Here is a 21910-nt window from a genome sequence, read left to right as displayed (position 1 = left end):
GGGGGGTTGCCAATCTGATTGTTGAGAAATGGCCTGTGTGGAGCGCGCCCTTCCAACCCCGACCCCCACCCCCCACCCTCTCCCGGGGTTCTGGCAGACACCGCTGGACTCAGGGCAGAGGCGTTTTCCCAGGGGGCCGGAGGGCGGAACGCGCGGGACCGCTCCGCGCCCCACTCCCGCGCAGCCTCCCCTGCGGGCGGGCTACCCGCTGCGGCAATGCAGGCCTTTGCACAAGTGGCCCGAAAGAGGAAGCACAGAAAGGGCTGGAGTCAACACTTAGGAAGACCGTTTTGAAAGAAATCGGTTCCTAGGGCTTTTATGGAACCATCATCTGGCCCCAAATCCCTTAGCCACTGATAATATTTCCAGGCGACAAAAGGAGGTTGTCACTTCGCCAGGGGACACTCCGAAGAAAAGGGAGCGCGCAGCGCAGGTAGAGGAGGAATGAAACAGGAAGGCACAACTTTCCCCAGAATTAAAAAAATAAAAATAATTTTTATTCTTCTTCGTGGTTGTGGTGTAGAGGGGGGAAGTAAAAGGAACAAACCCGATGATTCGGGACAGAACGGCCCCGAGTGTTCGGAGCCGTTCTCCACGTGTTCCTCTGGGTGTGTCCCCAACGAGGCGCCCCTCTTGCACCTCCATGCAAAGCAGAGCGGAGAGCGCCCCACGTCTGCGCGGCGGGGGCAGGGCAGGGCTGACACGACTTCCTCCCGGCGCCGCGGACCCGAGCCGGGCGCAGCCCAGTGCCCCGCATCGCCTCCCTGGTTGGTGCCCCGTCGCCGTCCCGCGCCCGGCCAAGCCCCCGCAGAGCCGTCGAGGTAAGCGGCGCCGATCCGCCCGGGAGCGCTGAGAGCTGCAGCCGGGGCCCTCGGGGCTGTCATGGGTCGTGTGTCAGCCCCCTGGGGTCAAAGGCCCGGCCCAGCGTCCCCGGGTGAACTCCGGCACCCCCTCCAGCTTCGTCTTCGAGGGGCGTGAGTCCCGGGGTCCCCACCGTGTATCTCCAGACTTGACCCAGCGCCGCGGGGGGTTGGGGCTTCGGATCGCCATCCCCGCCCTCGGTTATATCAGATTTGATTTCCTGCCCAGAAAATTGCTTCAAGATCAAACCGAGCACGGGTATGAACCGCCGCCTGTCCGGCAGGGCCAGCAGCCTCACCGACTCTGCAGATTAAATGCGAGTCCTGTGAGGATTTGAGAGTGCTTCTGACGCACCTTAGAGTGTTTCCTCCCTTTAAAACTTTCAGATAACTGTTTTTATTTTTAAACATAACCTTTCCTCCGAATTATTGCCCTTTTCGTTTTAAAATAAGATAGAGGAGATTTAGACAGCAAGCACAAGTTTCGTCATTTGTCTTAGAAATTAATGTCCAGAGTGCCGTTTTATAGACTGAAGGAAACTCAGTGGGGAGCCATATATCCTGGAAGGCCTTAGCTCAAGGGTCCCGCTAAAGACCTTGCCCTGTAGGCTTCTTATTTTCCTTCTGGGGAGGTATTTCTTATCATTCATACCACGTGGAACCCTAAATGCGTTGCTACCTAGCCACTCACAGCAAAGCAGTTCAAAAAGAACTTTTCATGTGATCATTAAAGAAAAAGAAATGGAGTAACTAATGTACAGGGAAAGGGGACATGTGTTTATTACACCCGGTTGTTATTTCTGTTGGTATAATGTGGTTTAAACAAAGGCAAGTGTACTCGCTATTACTAATGATAAATTCTAGGCCTTTGAACAGAAATTTCAGATAAAGATCCTTTGTCCCTTTGAATAAACCTCCAGTGGCAATTTTCCTTCCAGCCTCACTGAAATACTGAAACAACGCATGGGCAGTCTTACCTAATGCTGGCTGGCAAAATTAACAGAGAGTCTACGAAGAAATCTTCTATCATATTTCCAGATGGTATTTCTTGTCTGCTCAGTGTGTTGCGAAAGGTCTAAGAAATTTAACGTCATCTTCAGACTATTAGTACTTAATAATTTTCACAATATTATTAGTATTTGTGTCTTCTCTTCTTCTGGGTGTTTGGGAAACTTGGGTTCTAGTTCCATATCTGCCTTTAATTAGAACAAAGATGACCTTGATGAAGCTGCTTTAACCTCTCTGGACCTGAGAAAATTTATAAGTAAAGTAAGATTGTTGGACTACATTATGTCTGTCATTAGAATAGAAACTGAGGAATTACTGTAATTCTTTGAATTTGTCAATTCAATTCTTTGAATTTGTCTGGAATGCTGGCAAAGTTAGAATTGCTGACCACTAACAAAAGAGAATGGAGAAAATAATGATAAAACATTTGGTTAGATTCTGAAATATCAACACTTTTGAGGCCTTTTGTTTCTGAGAAGTTCCTCTAAAAACAAAGTCAATTTCTGGCCTATATGTAAGAATTTCCATTCTACTGACAAACTGACATAGGGAGTTGATGTCCCTAAGCTTAAGCAAGTCAATATTAAATTTGAAAGTTTTTAATTGTCATTTCTCAAAAAATATAACTTTGTAATATGGCTTACTCTATGATTTAGTTACTTTAAATCTTTTTTAAAAAAAATCTTAAACACATTACTTACTAGGGTATGTAGTGTCCATTAAATTTTTTCGTATTATTATATCCTAAGAAGGTATACCAATCACCCACTGTTTTGTGTTTGTTTGTTTGTTTTTTGCCTTTTTTTCACTTATAAATAAAAAGTTCTAGATATTTTCATATGATTATTGGAAAGAGCTATTTATAAAATTCACTGTCATAAATGACTGTGTTTGATCTGCCACTTTGGATTTCTTTAAACCATCCTACTTTCAAACAGCATTATCATTTTTATTTACTTCTAATCCTCTTCAATCTTGTTTTAATTATTTTTACACCTAAAACCCTTTAGTGATTCCACAGATCTTACAATAAATTAACTTTGCATTTTATAGTCTATCACACCAAAATCTTTTCAATTTTATAGAATGTCATGAGTTTATTTTATAGGCAATAGAACAATCTTAGTAATTCTCACCTCAAAATAGAGCAATTCTTATTAACATAATCATGTTTTAGTTTGAAAATATATATTTTATATCAGTCATATCATTTTAACTAGCAAGTGACTTAAAGTATATGCGTTTATTATAAATTCAAGTACATGATAAATGCCAGGATGTAAGGTATTAGATTGGTATATTCGTTGTGTAGTAATGTTTATATGTATTAGAGTTATAGTTACCATAAAAAACATGACTTTTAGAGGAAACTGCTATATATTTGGAAGAGTAGCAATTAGATTTCTCTTGAGAAGAGAGAATAGCAGTATCAAGGAAGGGCGTTGAATGAACTATAAACAGTTTAAGTGGCTAGATTGTACATGAGGTGTGGCAAAGTAGAGCCAGAGGACAGCTTCTAAGAACTAGAGGATGTGACCTGCCACCACCGCATCCCTATTGCCTAGCCAAATTCCTGGCACCATAGTTAGGACTCTAGAAGTGTTTGCTAAATATACAAATACTATATCAGTTCCGCTTCTGGGTTGTACCATCAAAATGTTGCAAGCCCCGAGACCCAGCTGACCCCATTGGTACAACCCTGAGGCATGAGCAGGCAGAGATGTCACACTCCAAGGCACCACACCTCCTCACAACTCAGTTTCCAAATATTTCCTGAATATTGACTATGCACTTGAATCATTAAAACTCCTAAAAGCTATTTTCTATCTTTTTTGTCAACTCAGTTTCCTCTTTATCACCAAATGGTAATCGTAAATAATTATTATATTTGTTTAGCTGATATTCTGTACAGACCCTGTGCTATTTTAGATGTATCCTTTCATTAATCCTCACATCCTGAGCTTCTAGTATTGTTATCCCCCTTTTATCATTGAGGAAATGAAAGCACAGAGAGGTTAAGAAGCTTACACAGGGAGTAAGAAGCACAGCTGACCTTTAACCCGAGCCAGTCTGATACCAGTGCTCAAGGTGCTGTACCAGGGACAAAGGCTCAAATGGTGGAAAAACATGGGGCCTTTCCTCAGTGAACTTCTAGTCTAGTGGGGGAGAAGTATCAGACCCTTACTCCACACTGGGGTCTGGGACGGGAAGATGAAAGGAAGGTAAGAAAGCAAAGAACTTGCCTTGTTAATTCTTTAGTTAGTTTCTTCTTAGTGGGAAGACAAGATAGTATAATCAGTTGTGAAGTTGCTATCTTTATATACGTCTTTTGAAAAAACAATCTTTAGTAGCAATCATGTGTTTTCATTTTTATCTTTATTATGTTCTAATCCCTCTTGATAGCTTGCAGGGTTGATTAAATCAATGAAGCAGTGAATATAATATATTTTTATAATTCTGCAGGGAATCTTTCTGATTTGATATCCTCATCAGTGAGACACCTATGGGCCAGGAAGGGAGAATAAATGCTAAATCACACAGCAATTATGTTTCCACAAACTGGCTAGAAGATTTATGTCCAGAGAGTTATAACATCAAACTGGAGAGACAATAAAGAGTGGTAGTAAAACAAGTAAACACTGGACTAGATTTAATTTTTTCCTTCCATTTTTATTATGAAGTATTTAATACACACAAAATATGGTGTATGATGTATATGTAAATTATAATAAATAACAATAAAGCCAACATCTGGATACCTATTACCCAGCTTAAGAAGTCAAATATTACCAATGTATCTTCTGACTTTCAGTAGCATTCTCCTTTTATCTTGATAGAGGCAATTATTATTCTGAACACTATAACTTTTAAGTGTAATAAGAATATCGAACTTAGGAACTGCTAATATTTCCATATTACTTAGATTTCCTCTCTAAGTACAATTCAATGATTCCAAAAAGATTTGCCAAGCACTATTCTAGGTGCTTGGGACATGTTGGTGACAGAAGAGATAAAGATCTCTGCATTTATGGAGCTTATATTCTAGTGGGGAGACACAGACAATAATCAATGAGCATAAAAGTAAATAATATAGATATTAGTAAGTGAAAAGTGTTATAAAAAAAGACAAAGTTGAGCGAAGTAAAATTGTGATATTATAGAAGTTGGTAAGACGTGGTCTCATTGAAAAGATAAGATTTGAGCAAAGGTTTGAAGAAGTTAAGAGGGTATCTGAGGGGAGAGATCCAAGATGGCGGAGTAGATAAACACTCTGCCTGCTTCCTTCAATGAACACATAAAAATTACAACTAAATTATAGAACAATTAACCTGGAGAATCACCTGAAGTTTGACTGAACAGAAGTTTTATAACTAAGGATATAAAGAAACCACGTCCAGACTGGTAGGAGGAGTGGAGATGCAAAATGGGCTGGCCCAAAATTCCACATGGTGGTTGACAATCAGGAGGTATATCTCAGCCAAGGATGTTCCCCCAAGAGGAGTGAGGGACCCCAGCCCCACACCGGCCTCCCCAGCCCAGAGTACTGGTGCCAGGAAGAGGAGCCCCACAACATCTGACTGTGAAAAACAGTGGGGATTCCAACCATCTGGGTGGGACAAAAAAGGCTGGGAGAAACTCAGATGTTCTCTCAAACAACTTGCACACAGACTCTCTCACTCCGGGCACTCACTGTGGGCTCCGGTGGAGGGATGATGACTCAGAGGACATCAAAGGCATACAGGGGACAGACTGAGGTTTGTGGCTTCAGGTGAGGGCTGGAACACAGTCACCATGTTCCCTATGAAGGGGCCTTCTCCCATGCAGATGGCAGAGAGCCATCTTGTGTTGAGCGCTCCCCCATGCCCATGGGCAAATCTGAATCTGAATTGGTCAGTGAGGTCCACTGGCTCCACCCTAATGACTCTGCTGGGACCCTACCCCATCCAATTTGCCCAATGCCTGAGGCACTTTCACAGTGAGCAACCAGCACTACCTGAATTGCACTCTTTCTTGGAAAATTATCGAAGACCACTGGCCCAAGATGGGCAGCAACTGGCCTCAGGGTGCTCTGAGACTCTTCTGAGTAGCTCCAGGCTCAGCACTGGCACCAAACCAGAATCTACATTAATCTGGTGAACACAGCTCTTCTCACTCTGGTGACTCCCTGAGACCGTGCCTCACCCGACTCGCATATTGCATGAGTATTTATGATTATTTATGAGTAGCTGAACCTTAAGGGAGCTGGCAGGTGGCAGCAGGCCTCGGAGTGTCCTGGCTTTTGGGGGAGCTACCCCAGACCCAGTACTGGTGGCAGACATCCTCAGTTCACAGAGTGGCTTCTCCCACATGCTTTCAGGTTTAGCATAGGAAGCAAACAATTGTGGATCTCTTTGTAGCTCCCACCAGGTAGCCCCCAGCCAGTCACAGGCAGTGGTTATTTCACAGGCAGTGGCTGGCTGGAGACTACCTGGTGGGAGCTACAAAGGGGCACTGCAGCCCCTCCCAAGAGGCCCCAGAACCAACATACTTGGAGGTTGGCTTCAGACCACAGCAGAGCACCACACAATTAGCCCCACAAGTGGCACACCCAAAGGGCTGACTCAACAGGCACCAGAGCCTGCTGAAGCGAATCCCACTCAGTAGTATCGCAGCCCATAAACTGTAGACGTGGCCAAACCCCAGAGCTAGTCAGCCTGAAGGTCAATCCCACCCACTGGTGTGCCAACAGGAATCAAGGCTCAGCTACAACAGAAGAGCCACAAAAGGGACACTCCTAGAACACCCCGAGCAGGTGACCAAGGAGACTATGCTAGAGCCCCACAGGGCACCTACTGCATAAGGCCACTCGGCAAGAATGGGAGACACAGCAGAACTACCTAATACATAGGAACAAACAGGCTGCCAAAATAAGGAAACAAAGAAATATGTCCCAAAGGAAGGAACAGGAGAAAACTACAGAAAAAGAATTAAATGAAATGGAGTCAAGAAACCTACCAGATACAGAGTTCAAAACAATGCTTATAAGGATGCTCAAGGAATTTAGAACTTCAACAAAGAGATAGCAGGTATTTAAAAAAGAACATAGAAACCATAAAAAAAGAACCAGTCATAAATGAAGAATACAATAATTAATATGAAGAATGCACTAGAAGGAATCACCAGCAGACTAGATGAAGCAGAGGATCAAATCAGCATTTTGGAAGACATGGTAGCAGAAAATACCCAATTGGAACAGTAAAAAGAAAAAAGAATCCCCCCACATGAGAATAGTTTAAGTCACCTCTGGGACAACATCAAACATAAAAACATTCACATCTGTAATGACAAGCGGAGGTGGGGGAGGGGAGAGAAAAAGGAGGAGCACACTCGGGAGGGGCTAATTGATTTATCTATTTAGCAATATCTAATCAATAACAAAAGGCAAAAACACTTTTAAAATGTGTGTTAACGACAGAAAGTAAAGGTGGTTAAGACTAAACTATATACATTGATAACAATGTCATGTCAAAGGAGTACACATACATATAAGTTTTAGAGATCCCAACATATGTTTACTATTGATCAAAAATCATTTGGCTAAATACACAAATAACATCAGTAAGGAGTATCCAAAAGCAGTAATAAGCTTTATAGGATAGTAACTATTACAGTAGATGCCAAAAGCTCACCAACCCGGGGGAGAACAGGGCTGGAAAAGTCATAAATCAAAACCTTGCCAGGTCTGTAGCTGAGAAAAACTCAGGCGTCTCCCACACTGCTGCTTGTTAGTTCCCAAGAATATTATTGTTGTCATGGCTAACAAGTTCTCAAAAATGTTGCTGCTGTTGCCATTGTTGTTGTTGGAATTTAGGGTGTCTTCTGATGCTGCAAGCTGCATACAAGCTTCTAAAATACTAACAGTTCTCAAGAGGGCCATCCGTGGGGAACAACACTGGAGAGGTCGGGAACCAGCCAGGCCTCACCAGGTCCGCGGCTGGAAGTCAGGACGTCTCCAGGTGTATGTTGCTGGAAGTTTCTAGAATCCTAGAATGATGAAGAATCACCAATAACAAAAGACAAAATGACAAAAATTACACTGCCAACTCAGGTCTGCCTTATATATCTTCTCAGATGTACTTTAGAGCCAAGCTTCTTGTTCCTGCCTCCCTCTCTGGGAAGGGCCAGCTTTGGGAGGCTCCGGCAGTCAACGATAAAAATATTGCTTATCCGGCTGAAGGGCCAGTTCATTTGGACAAGCAACATCTTTTGTTCCTGCTTGGGCCCATCGGCCCAAGGCCTTCCAAAGCCTGGCAACGTGCCTGTCACATCATCCTGATATAACTTAGCTGTTTTTTTTTTTTACTTTATCTGTTGATGTGGGTGAAACAGACAGAAAGCAACATCCTCTCGTATCTCCCCTACCCAGGAGAATGAGACCAAAGGGGGAATTTACTCAACCACTGATCACAGTACAGAAATCACCTCACATACAGGAACAAAAACTAATTTAAAAAAAGCTCACATCAACCAATGAAAGCAAATTTTCTTCAACTACCCTACAATTTGGCATTAAAATTTGTATTCATTGGCAATAAGTCATTATTGCCACCTGTATATGAGTAGTATTTTAATACACTTGATAAAACTGTAAACAACACGAAATAATTTATACACAGCTAACCATTACCTCACATGCAGTCTCTCAAGTGATGGAACAAAAGGCAAACCAAAAGCTAACCATCAACTCACACGGAGTCTCTCATGTGAGGGAACAAAAAATGAACAGACAAAATCTCACATCAACCAATGAAGGCAATTTTTTTTAAACATTTACCCTACAGCATTACAGGGGTACCAGAAGGAGAAGAGACAAAGCAAGGGATTGAGAACCTATTTGAAAAAATAATGACTGAAAATTTGCCTAACTGGCTAAGGAAATAGACATACAAGCCCAGGAAGTGCAGAGTCCCAAACAAGATGAACCCAAACAGGCCCACACCAAGATACATTATAATTAGAATGCCAAAGGTTAAAGACAAAGAGGGAATTCTAAAAGCAGCAAAAAAAAAAAAAAAGGCTACTAGTAACTTATAAAGAAGCCCCCAGAAGATTGTCAGCTGATTTCTGAACAGAAACTTTGCAGGCCAGAAGGGCCTGGCACAAAATATTCAATGTGATGAAATTCAAGGACCTACAACCAAGACTACTGAGCAATGCTATCATTTAAAATCAAAGGACAGGTAAAGAGTTTGCCAGACAAGAAAAAGCTAAAGGAGTTCATCATTGCCAAACCAGCATTACAAGGAATGTTAGAGGGACTCTTTAAAATGGAAAAAAAAAGTCAAAATTATGAATAATCAAATGGCAATAGCTATATATCTATCAACAATTACTCTCAATGTAAATGGATTAAATGCTCCAATCAAAAGACATAGAGTGGCGGAATGGGTAAGAAAATAAGACCCTTATATATGCTGCCTATCAGAGACTCACTTCAGGTTGAAAGACACACATAGACTAAAAGTAAAGGGATGGAAAAAGATATTTCATGAAAATGAAAACAAAAAAAAAGAGAGAGAGAAGTGAAAAGGCTGGGGTAGCAATACTTATATACCAGACAAAATAGACTCTAAAACAAAGTCTAAGAAGGACCCAGTAATTCCACTTCTGAGTATTTACCCAAAGAATCCCAAACGCTACTTCGAAAGGACATGAGCATCCATATGTTCATTGCAGCATTATTTACAATGGACAAGATGTGGAGGCAGCCTGGTGTCCGTCAACGGATGAATGGATAAAGAGGAGGTGGTACATATATACAATGGAATATTGCTCGGCCATGGAAGGGAGTGGGTTGTCGCCATCTGTGGTGGCGTGGATGGACCTGGAGGGCATTTTGCTGAGTGGAAGAATAGGGGGAAGGGATTAAGAAGTACAGATTGGTTGTTACACAGTAGTCATGGGGATATAGGGTATAGCATAAGGAATGTAGTCAGTAATAGTGTAATAACTACACATTTTGTCAGATGGGTACTAGACTATTCAGGGGGCTCACTTCTTAAATTATATAAATGTCTAACCACTCTGCTGTACATCTGAAATTATTATGAAATAATATTGAATGTCAACTGTAATTGAAAAATTTAAAAAGGGGGGAAAAGGTGAAGGGTAATAAGAGGTTCAAATTTCCAGGCAAAGCAAATAAGTCATGAGGATGTAATTAATGTACAGCATAGGAAATATAGTCAGTAATAATGCGATAGCATCATATACTGTCAGATGGTTGCTGAATTTATCATAGTGATCACTTCTCTAGGTATATAAACCTTGATTAACTGTGTTGTATACCTGAAACTAATATAATAGTGTATGTTAGCTATATTTTTAATAAAAATCTTTTTTTAAAAAAAAAAAAAAAAAAGAGGGTGTATCTGAGGGAACAGTGTTCCAAGCAAAGGGAGCAGCCAGTGCCAAGCCAGAGTGTATTCAAGGAACACGAAAGCCCCTGTAGCTAGAGGTAAGTTAGCAGAGAGAGTAACAAGAGATGTGGGTGGAGAGGTATCAGATCACATAGGCTCTTGGAGGCCATTGTAAAATTTTTAGCTTTTACTCTGAGTGAAATTGAGGGGCCATTGTAGCATTCTGAGCAGTAATCTGACCTGACACTGAAAAGGTTCACTCCAACTGCTTGAGAATAAACGAAGCAGCAAGGATGAGAGTAAGAAGCCCATTAGGAAGCTTTGGGAATCGGCATGTATTTTGAAGGTAGAACCAATAGGATTTCATGACAGAGTGGATGTTTGGTGTCAGAGAAAGAGGAGTCAAAGCTTGGGGCCTAAACAACTGGAAGGATGGAATTGGCATCAACCAAAATGCAGAGGTTGGTGGGGAGACATCAGAAGTTTGCTATTGCATATGGATATGAAATACCAATTGGCAATAACCATTTGCTTATATATCAAGCTAAGGTTGTTCAGGCTAAGTAACTATATTTAGGAAGATACTGTTATTATTCTCATTTTACAAAAGTGTAACTGCAGAACTAGCTTAAAATGGTCAAATCCTGTTTCTAACAAGACCGGGAACTAAAGTTTAAGTCTTGGCTACACCACTCCTGAGTAACACTTGTGAACACCACTCATGAGTAACACATATGAACCCTTAACAGCTCTCACCCCCTTCTCCATGGACAAAAAGGACCAGACATGACCTGAACCTGGAAGTGGGAACCCTTTCAGAAGCAAAGGGTACAGTGCTGAAACCCCTTAAATCTTGCCAAGAACCCTGGAGAGGGGAGACAGATTTGAGCCTCCTGTCTTTTTCAGTGGACTCACAAATAATAGCTTTCTTTTCTCCAAAGCCAATGTCATAGTATTGGCTTCTGTGCGCTTCAGACAGCGAGCCCTTGCTCAGTGACAAAATTAAAAATGACAGTTTAGAGAGTTTTAAGAAACTTTCCCAAGTTTACACAGCTTTATAAATGGAATATAAAATCACATTTGGGGGGGTCCTAAAACTTTCACCATTCTTTCAATACTTGCTAGAAGGGTTGACCAGCAATCTTTATTGTATTGCTAAAATAAGAATATAGTCAGCTAATCAGTAATATTCCACCCCCATGAGACTCAATACAATCAAAATTATTTTTAAGAAATGGAAGAACAAGAAATAAATAGTAAGCCCCATATCCATACATAAATGCATAACCAGGGACATGTGCAGGACCAGGATTTTATGATTGTGAGTTTAACAGCAGGATTCTGAGGGATGAAGGACAAAGGCCTTTTCCACAAAGGAACCTTTTATGCCTAGAGGTTAAAATATTTACATTTTCAAAATCTAAAACCAAATTTGGAAGAGACTGGCGGGGGAGGGGGGGGCTTCCTCTTTGCACATCTGGATTTCAAATGGATGCAAATGTTGGAGCAGGGCTAAAGGTTCATCGGTAGCTGCTGAAGAATGTTAGATGGCACAGTTATGATATTTGGAAAGCTGGAAATGATTATTAGGAGCTGCTGAGTTTGAGATAACTGACACTTCATTTGCCTTAGTTATCAAGGCAGTGTAATTCTGAATGAGTCGTATTTAGTAAAATGCTGCTTAAGTCATTGATTTCCATTTAGCAGTCTATGTTTTTCACAGGGCAAAAGTCCAGTTTTCGGTTCAGTTTATTATTAGGGTGTCATCTCAAAAAGGAGAGAATGAATTATGTGGCAGAAAAAATACCACAAAATTTTTTTCAGGTGATTTAGTGTATTAATAGGTTGGTGCAAAAGTAATTGCGGTTTAAAAGGTTAATTGTGTGTAAAAACCACAATTACTTTAGCACCAACCTAATATCTCAATTACTTCACTGATTGAGTAAATTTATCTAAGGCTACTGTATTTATAGTATTAACAAACTCTTTCATCTCTGCTGATAACATCAAATTCACCACTGACAGGTCAGTGGACTGATTAGGTTTGGGATGTAGTATTGGTTGGTTTATTCTTGGTTTTTTTTTAGGAGCGTGATTTCCTTCTGATGAAATTCCATAAACGCTATGGCTTGGCAAATCAAGATGATTTCCTAATTTTATTAATGCTGTTTACTAATGCTGCAGCATTATATTTCCTCTATTATAAGCAACAAACAGAAATGAAATTCCGTGAGCCATGAATGTGGGTAAACACAGTGAAATGCTGTGAACAGATGGCTCGTAAGAGCACTAATTTTTTTGGTGTTTTTGATTGTGAAATTTTTTTAAAATTTATTTTTCCATTACAGTTGACATACAATATTACATTAGTTTCAAGTGTACAACATAGTGACTGGATATTTATATGTCTCATGAATAGAGATGCTAAAACTCCCAGGTAGCTCACTACACTGATTGTCAGAGCAGAGAAGCGTTCCCTAAGGGGAGGCCTGCTAAGGGGCATAGGTCCTTACACTTACACTTCAGTTGAATGAATACATATTCATTCTCAACATAATATAATATATTATATATTATGCTCATATATATAATGCTCATATATATATTATGCTCATTATGCTCATATATATATATAGATAGATAGATAGATATAAAATATGCTCAACATAATGTAATTGGGACTTTTTTTTCTGTTCAACATACATCTGTTGAGGACCACCCACATGCCAGTGTTGGAGGGTATAAAACAGAATAACATATGGCCCCTACCCTCAAGAAGCTTCCAGTCTAATGGGAGAGACAGGCCTGTAAAGAAATACATTACAATGTGTCATGGGGGGTAACCAAGAGGCACTTTGAAAGATAAAGATGTTTCCAGGGGTCCCAGTGAAAGAAGGCTACCCTAGGCCCCACATGTGTAAGATGGTTTGGCTGTACTTGAGCACAAAGTGCAGTGGGAAAGGAAATGGGGAGATGCTGATTTGACACTCGGTGAGTAATATTCAGATTGCATTTATAGGATACAATCACCACAGTCTGTCATCTTTGAGTCAAATGCGTAGGCACTTGTAATAACAGAACTGCAGCCCTCTCCAAAGGGAATATAATGCACGCCGCATAATGTAACTTTAAATTTTCAAAAAGCCACATTAGGAACAGTAGAAAAATACAAGTGACATCAAAATTTTAGTAAGAAATTTTATTTAATAGATATCAAAAATGATCATTTAATTAATATCATACTAAATTACATTAAATTTAAATAATATTCATGTTTTACACTTACAAAATGTCTCGATTTGGACTAGCCAAAATTCAAGTGCTCAGTAGCCGGTAGCTTGGCTAGTGGTTGCCTAACGGACAGCACAGTTCTATGTAGGTAATTACACAAATATTGTATCCTGTGTGTTCACTATTCAGCTGCATGGAGAGTATTAGATGAATTGTGAAGTAAGCTAAAGGGTAAAGGAAGGGAACAGCATTTTCGGTTAGTATGGGGCCTGTCGCTGGAACCTGATTTTAATTCATATTTAAACTTATAACCAGAATGCTTTAGTAGGGCTCCAGCAACAAAAACAAACAACCTCAAATTGTCATTGCTTACTTTCCTTTGAATTCTTTCTCCATTCCCTGCCGCCCCTTCTTTGCTGGATTCTGCCAAATAGTAACAGGGACTGAAAAAGGATGGAAATAAATGGAGCAGTATACTCTAAACCCACATCCGGCAGACTGTCATCTGTTACCCTAGGCAACAATGGTTGTCAACTCCTTTTTTTTTTTTTTTTGGCTTCCACCTGCTAGTTCACAAGCATAACATACCCTCATCAACAACTCTCTTTGCAGTGGTTCTCAATTCCAGAAATACACTTCCCTTTCAGGGGAGGGAGGTAGGGATAAAGATTTCAAATGTGGAGTTGGAGGTGCCATGATATAGTTTGAAAAAAAAAATCTCAGGGAAATTCTGATATTGTTCCTCTGTTGTTCAGAATGGTTAAGAATCTCTGTCCTAGAATCACTGCTTACAGATGTCCTCGGCTTAATCTTTTAAAAATGTGCCTGGCCTATGAGAAAATGGCCGTCCCACTCAGTGTGGCCAGGTACGCAGAAATCCAACAGACAGAAGTAACTACCAGGTATGGACTAGGGGGTGTGCATGCATGTGTGTGCGTATGAGGGGTGGGGAGGAATAAGTGACTAACTTGTGTCTCCACTGATAATTTCAGAGCAGGAATGTATAAAAATGTTGATGGTGATGACAGTAATAGCTGAGATTAGTATAACTCGTAAACTTCATATGCACCAGACACTACCCTAAGCACTTTACAGGCACCACGCCATCCCACTGAGGTACAGACTCTTCTCATTGCCATTTCACAAATGAGGAAATGAAGCCAACAGAGAGGTTGAATAGCTTGTCCAAGATCACTCAGCAGCTAAGTCTGTTTGCTGAGTACACGCCATGTGTCACACACTTGGGTGAAAATACAAGATTCCATGCTTCCACTCCCAGTGTGATGTGAAAGACAGACGTGCAACTATTTATATGAGATCTGGACATACAGACACTGTAACTGCAACATAAGCAAAGAAGCTACCACTTTCCACGTCTTAATAATCACAATCCTTGTTTTCAGAAGGCACTGTGGTTGTGAACGTGAACTTCTGAGTTAGAGCTGCATGCGCTCACACAAATTATTTAATTTCTCTGGGTCTGAGTTTTATAACCTATGAAATTGGAATAATGTCACCACCTAATAGGGTTGTTTTGAGAATTTAAATGAGATACTATTGGTGTCTGACCTGTAGTAATTGTTCTATATTTATAACTTCTATTCTTATTTTAAAGTGGGTTCTAATACATATTAAATATGAACTACCATACATTGAGTTCTCAGTGCTAACTAATCATGGCATTATGCTGAGTACTAAGAAACTTGAGGTGTAAATTTTTCCCCTCTCAACATAGTTTAAAAGATAAAACATACATATTAGGAGACAGATAAACCATAAGTCAGCGTGTGAACTGTCAAACTGCTGATCCTAACTGCTGCTGCAGGAGTTCAGATAAGGGTAGATTGCCAGGACCCACCTGTGAGCCTTGATAGTGTGTGGGACTAATAGTAGCGGAGAAATGTTGGAGAAATAGCACAGAGGTAAGACAAATGGTTGTATGGGGAAGAGAAAGAAACGACTTTCACTATAAGCAAAGGTTTAATGAAAGAAAGATGATGAATTTAGAGTGGTTTGTGGGGGTGGATTGTGGATAAGCTCATTCTAGCTGGTGTTCGCTCTGAGCAGCTCTTCTAACTCGCTGGGGAGGTGCCAGACCGGCCTGCACACATGGTGACAATGAGGGCCACGGATCAGTCATCTACCCTCTCTCCTTGACTACAAGTGCTGGCCTCCCTGTCACCCACTCCTTCACCTTCTGCTTGCCTTTCTCTGATTGGCATGGGCTTTCCAGACTTGGTGTTTGAACCCTTTGGACCAGGAGTGCTCAGATAGCCGAATGACCTGGCCCTGGAGATTGCTAACATTCCTCTGGGCTGTAGTACAGACCCTGATCACAACTAGAAAAGGTATCAGGGGGCAGTTACCCTCGTGGATATTGACAGAGGAGGGCCTGAATGACCCCCCACATTGGACACCACATTATGAAGGGAAGAGAGAATAATTTCGTTTTTGAGTGGTTGTCTCTGCTGTAGACAACATGAACTTTGTTCATGTTGCTCAGGAACCTACTAGGACAATGAGCCAAATGGTGCAGGGGGTTCAGATTCTTCACCAAGAGGCAAACAAATGATAGAGATGCCAAGAAAAAACAATATATTGCTTAGTTAATTGAAATATAAATGCGGGCCATGATTTAAGTACTGTGACTGTATCATAAAGTGCTTGGGGATTTTTAGTTCAACTTAGTAAAGTTACATGGTAACTGTTATGTGAAACATAAAATATGTATGTTCCTAGAAGTTGAATTTCACTCTATATCTGATGATTCAGCCGTTTACGGTTCTTGAGGTTTGGGGTTTTTTAATTTTGTTTTTGTTTGGTTGGTTTGGTGCTGTGTGTTTTAAATCAAGGATTAATTTTCATGCCAGGTTAATCGATAATCTTTCTATGGATGGACCTGATCTAAACCAGTTTTGGAGGAGTCCAGTTCTTTGCAGGAAGAAATCATAAATTTACCCTAAATCCATTTGGATTGGTCCTGGATTATAGTAGTATAGTACTTTCTGCTACAGTTTCTTTTTATTTTTGTCATAGTGCCTGGTTCAATGCTACATACGTTTGCACAAATGATTCAATGAGTGTATTTTGACTGAATGTGCCTTTGGGGTGGGGGTGGTCCTTTAGGTATAAAAGGACCTAAATGGATGCTCTCAATAACATCCGTTAAAAAATAATGACCCACACTGTACACAAAAACTCACTCAAAATGGATCATAGACCTAAATGTAAGAGATAAAATTATAAAACTTAGAAGAAAAGATAGGAGTAGATCTTTATGACCTTGGGTAAAGTAATGTATGTATTACTATATATTACTATATAGTAACTATAATGTATATACATATGTATGTATATATGTATATATTATACTATGTATACATTATATATTATATATATATATACAAAAGCACAATTGAAAAAGGAAAAAAAATAGATAAATTGGGCTACATTCAACTTTAAAACTTTTGTGCTGCAAACAGTGCTGTCAAGAAAGTATGATGACAATGCACAGAAGGGGAGAAAATATTTGATTTGCAAAGCATATCTGATAAGGGACTTGTATCCAGAATACACAAAATAGTCATTTGGATGTAAAGTAAAGCCTAGGAAATGTAGTCAATAACATGGCAATAACTGTGTATGGTGTCAGATGGGTACTAGATTTATTGGGGTGATCACTTTGTAAGATATATAAATGTCTAATCACTACATTGAACACCTGAAACTAATATAATATTGTAATGTCAACTCTAATTGAAAAACAATTCTTTAAAAAAGAACAACAACATAATAGTAATATATTAAAAAGACACATAATCCATTTTAAAACTGGGAAAAGGATCTGAGTAGACTTTTCTCTGAAAAAGATATTGAAATGACCAATAAGCACATGAAAAGATGTTCCTCATCATTAGATATGAGAGAAATGCAAATTAAAACCAGAACTTCACACTCACTAGGATGACCAGCATCAAAATGACAGACACAGGTATTGCTGAGGCTGTGGAGAAATTTGAACCTTCATATATTGCAGGTAGAATGTAAAATGGTTCTAGAGCTTTGGGAAAATAGTCTAGCAGTTCCTCAGAAAGTTAAATATAAAGTTACCATGTAGCCCAGCAGTTATATTCCTAGAAATCCCAAGAAAAATGAAAACATATATCCCTACAAAATCTGGTACAAAAATGTTCATAGCAGCATAATTTATAATAGCTGAAAAGTAGAAACAACCCATATGTCCATCAATGGATGAATGGATAATCCAAATGTGGTGTTTCAATACAATGAAATATTTAGCAATAAAAAGAAACAACGTGCTGGTGCATATTATAGTATGGATGAACTTTGAAAACATTGTACTAAGTGAAAGAAGCCAGATGTAAAACACCACATATTGTATGTTTTTGTATATATGTCCAGAATATGCAAATAAATTTATATAGAGAGAAAGTAGATTGATGATTGCTTAGGCCTGAAGAGAGATAGGGGGAATGACAAGTGACTGTTAAAGGGTATTGGGTTTCTTTTAGGGGAGAAGAAAGTGTCCTAAAATTAGGTTGTGGTGATGGTTGCACAGCCCTGTGAATATATCAAAAACCATTGAATTATACACTTTAAATTGGTGCGTTGTATGGAATGTGAATTACATCTTAATAAAGCTATTTTTTAAAATATGGAACACAAGACCTGTGTCCAAGGGGCTGCTCTAACCAATGGGAAGATGAAAAGATGCTTTAGAAGCAATCTGAGCTCTGGTTTCAATACAGTAAATGAAATTATTTGGGATACCAGGGGATTATAAAGGAAACAGTAGTTCAGCAGCAGAGTAGGTTTTATGGGGAGACCAGGATAATGTCTAAAAGATGAGGTTGGATGGGGTTGGACTGTGGAAGAATGTAAAAGCCACATTAAAGCATTTAGATTATATTCTACTGATAATAGAGAGCCACTGGAAAATTCTGCTAACTGAAAGGATATGAACAGAACTGGATTTTAGAAAGAAAACTCTGGTGGCATTATAGATGCTGGATTCAAGCAGGAAAGACGAGTTAGGGAGATAAATTGTAAGCAGATGGCAGAGTCCTTGTAAGACCTGTGGAGGAACTGAACTAGGGTGGTAGTTATGGAAAGAATGGTTTAAGTTCAAGGGCATTAGGAAGGCTAAGTTGACATGACACACTGACTGGTAGGATTGGGGACCTTAGGAACAGGAGGCTAACAAGATGCCCTGGAGTTCCTGAGAAGAATGACGGAGGGGAGCTAATCTGGCTATAGGTCAAGACTCATGTAGGCTGGATGAAGGCAGGGAGAGTTGTTACCTGGGGAGAGGGATAGTTAGTTGTGTCTAGGTGGCTCCTTTTAGCAGCAAGTCTGAGCCTGGTCATCACAGACACCCACAGCTATCAAGTTAACACACCCTAACTGTGTTTCTTCACCCAGCTTGTTCTTGCCTTTGTTTCAAATGCTTACCCACTTCCTAAATGGGGCTTCTGTTTCAGTTTCATTATTCTGGTAGCTCTTTCACTTGACTGGTGTCTTCTGCCCAGACATCCAATCTCAGTCTCACTTCACTGCACTGATCCACTCCTTCCCCCCAAATTCTGATTTTCACGCAGAGCCTCTCTGTGCTGATTTTCTCCCTAGTTCCCAAGGTAACCTCTGGCTGCGCCTATATTAGCAAGCCAGGGAAATTGAGTGTGGGGTGGAGAAAAGGAAGCTGGAACAGGGCCATGTTGTGGTTGAACCTCTGATGGGACTGCCTTGTGGAAATGCCCTGCAGACGACAGGAAATATAGATGCAGGGCTTTAAGTTAGGCGAGATATGGAGACACAGATAAGTAAGATGTTTCTGCTTCATTCTGCAGCAATATCTGCAGAGACTAGATAATAGGAACAAAAATGCTAGAAAGAAAAAAGATCAGGGAGGCTCTACCCGAAAAATAACCTGAATTGCATCTGAAATGATTTGACATTTTTATGAAATGGCAAATTTATGGCCACCTTTATTTCAGAAAGTAAGTAAAGCTGCATTTTTATTCATATTTATGAAATATGGCTGTTTGTACTGTCTAACTAATATCTTTGTCATGACACCCTCCATTCCCCCCCTTGGAAAGATGAATGGAATGGAAGGTTCACGGACTTAATGGATGGTTTCTTGGAAGTTTTACTGAGACGTTATCTGGAAAAGTCCATGAATATCTGACCAAAGAAATTAACGAAGTACAGTATATTTTTCTCTCAGTGTCTATATCAAAACAAAAACAAAGTTGTACCTTAATACTTGGTCATCACATATCACTACACATGTCAATACACACATCAAGGCATCATTGGACAGTTGCAAAGTTCTGAAATAAGTCATTAATAGTAAAGTAGATACAAAACAAAGACTATAATATGTTAGCCAAAAGACTTAGGACAGTATTTTATCTTACATTTGAGATTCTGATAAGATTATGAAGAACCAAATCCTTTGATGTTCTTGAATATATTTCTACATTCTAGGTGACATTACTATCTACTTTATTCCTACATTATTAGTGTTCTGCTTTAATTATTGTCATTTGGAAGTCTTTCGTTATTTTCTTTTTTATTATTAGCTTCAGGTGTACAAAACAACGTAATGATTAGACATTTACACACCTCACAAAATGATAACCCCAATAAGTCTACTACTCATTTGACGTTATACATAGCTATTACAACACCATACTATATTCCCTATGCTTTACCTTACAACTCATAAATAAATAAATAAATAAATACATACATACATACATACATACATATATTCTTTTTAAAATTATAATTCACATTCAATATTATTTTATATTAGTTTCAGGTGTACAACACGGTAGTTAGGCATTTAAATAATTTATGAAGTGATCCACCAGATAAGTCTAGTATCCATCTGACATCATACATAATTTTTACAACATTATTAATTATATTCCCCATACTGTATTTCACATCCCCATGACTATTTTCTAACTACCAATTTGTACTTCCTAATCCCTTCACCTTTGTCTCCATCCCTCCAACCCCCCTCCCATCTAGCAACCATCAATTTTTTCTCTGTATCTATGGGTCTATTTCTGTTTTGTTTGTTCATTATTCTGTTCTTTAGATTCCACATATAAGTGAGATCATATGGTATTTGTCTTCCTCAGTCTGACTTATTTCACTTAGCATAACATCGTCTAGTCCATGCATGTTGTTGCAAATGGTAGTATTTCATTCTTTTTATGACAGAGTAAAACTCCATTGTATAAATGTCCCTCAATTTCTTTATCCAGTCATCTATTGATGGACATTTCAGTTGTTTCTGTATCTTAGCTATTGTGAATAGTGATGTAGTAAACATACAGGTGCATATATTTTTTTAATTAGTGTTTTGGATTTCTTTGGATAAATACCCAGAAGTGGAATTGCTGGGTCATAAAGTCATTCTACGTTTAATTTTTTGAGGAGCCTCCATACTGTTTTCCATAATGGCTGCACCGATTTGCAATCCCACCAACAGTGCACAAGGGTTCCCTTTTCTTCACATTTTCTCCAACACTTGTTTGATTTATTGATGATAGCCATTCTGCCAAGAGTGAAGTGGTATCATTGCATTTTCATGGCTTTTCATTGCATTTCTCTGATGATTTCTGACATTGAGCATCTTTTCATATGTCAATTGGCCATCTGTATGTCCTCTTTGGAGAAATGTCTCTTCTGGTCCTCTGCCCATTTTTTTGATTGGATTGTTTGGGCTTGTTGGTGTTTAATTATATGAATTTTTAAAAATAAATTTTAGCTATTAATCCCTTATCAGATGTATCATTTGCAAATATCATCTCCCATTCAGTAGGATGTCTTCATTTTGTTGATGGTTTCCTTTGCTGTGCAAAAACTTTTAGTTTATGTAGTCCCATTTGTTTATTTTTTTCTTGTTGCTGTTTCTCTTCTCTGAGGAGATGTATCAGTAAAAATATTACTAAGAGTAATGTCTGAGAGTTTACTTCCTATATTTTTTTCTAGGAGTTTTATGGTTTGAATCTTACACTTAAGTCTGTTATTCATTTTGAGTTTACTCTTGTGTATGGCATAAAAAAGGTAGTCTACTTTCATTTTTTTGCCATGTGTCTGTCCAGTTTTCCCAGCACCATTTATCAAATTGACTGTCTTTACCTCAATGCAAATCCTTGCTTTCTTTGACCTAGATTAAATGACTGTATAGGCATGGATTTATTTCTGGGCTCTCTATTCGTTTCCATTGACCTATGTGTCTGTTTTTATGCCAATATCATGATGTTTTGATTACAGTGGGCTTGTAGGATTATTTGGTATCAGGTAGTGTAATACTTCTAGCCTTGTTCTTCTTTCTCAGTATTGCCATGGCTATTCAGGGTCTTTTATGGT

At 39.4% G+C, this 21910-nt stretch overlaps 1 protein-coding gene across 1 annotated transcript in view; it reads left to right on the top strand.

Moving 5' to 3' along the window:
- Positions 1 to 557: 557 nt before the first annotated feature.
- Positions 558 to 21910, top strand: part of APBB1IP (amyloid beta precursor protein binding family B member 1 interacting protein) — a 106204-nt gene continuing 84851 nt past the window's right edge. Inside the window, exon 1 of the mRNA XM_081035075.1 lies at positions 558 to 821. The gene's annotated coding sequence lies outside the window, so the exon portion shown is untranslated. The remainder of the gene's footprint in view (positions 822 to 21910) is intronic.

This window comes from Rhinolophus hipposideros (genome assembly GCF_964194185.1).
Source record: "Rhinolophus hipposideros genome assembly, chromosome: 1".
NCBI lineage: Eukaryota > Metazoa > Chordata > Mammalia > Chiroptera > Rhinolophidae > Rhinolophus > Rhinolophus hipposideros.
This window is presented reverse-complemented; position numbering and strand designations above follow the sequence as displayed.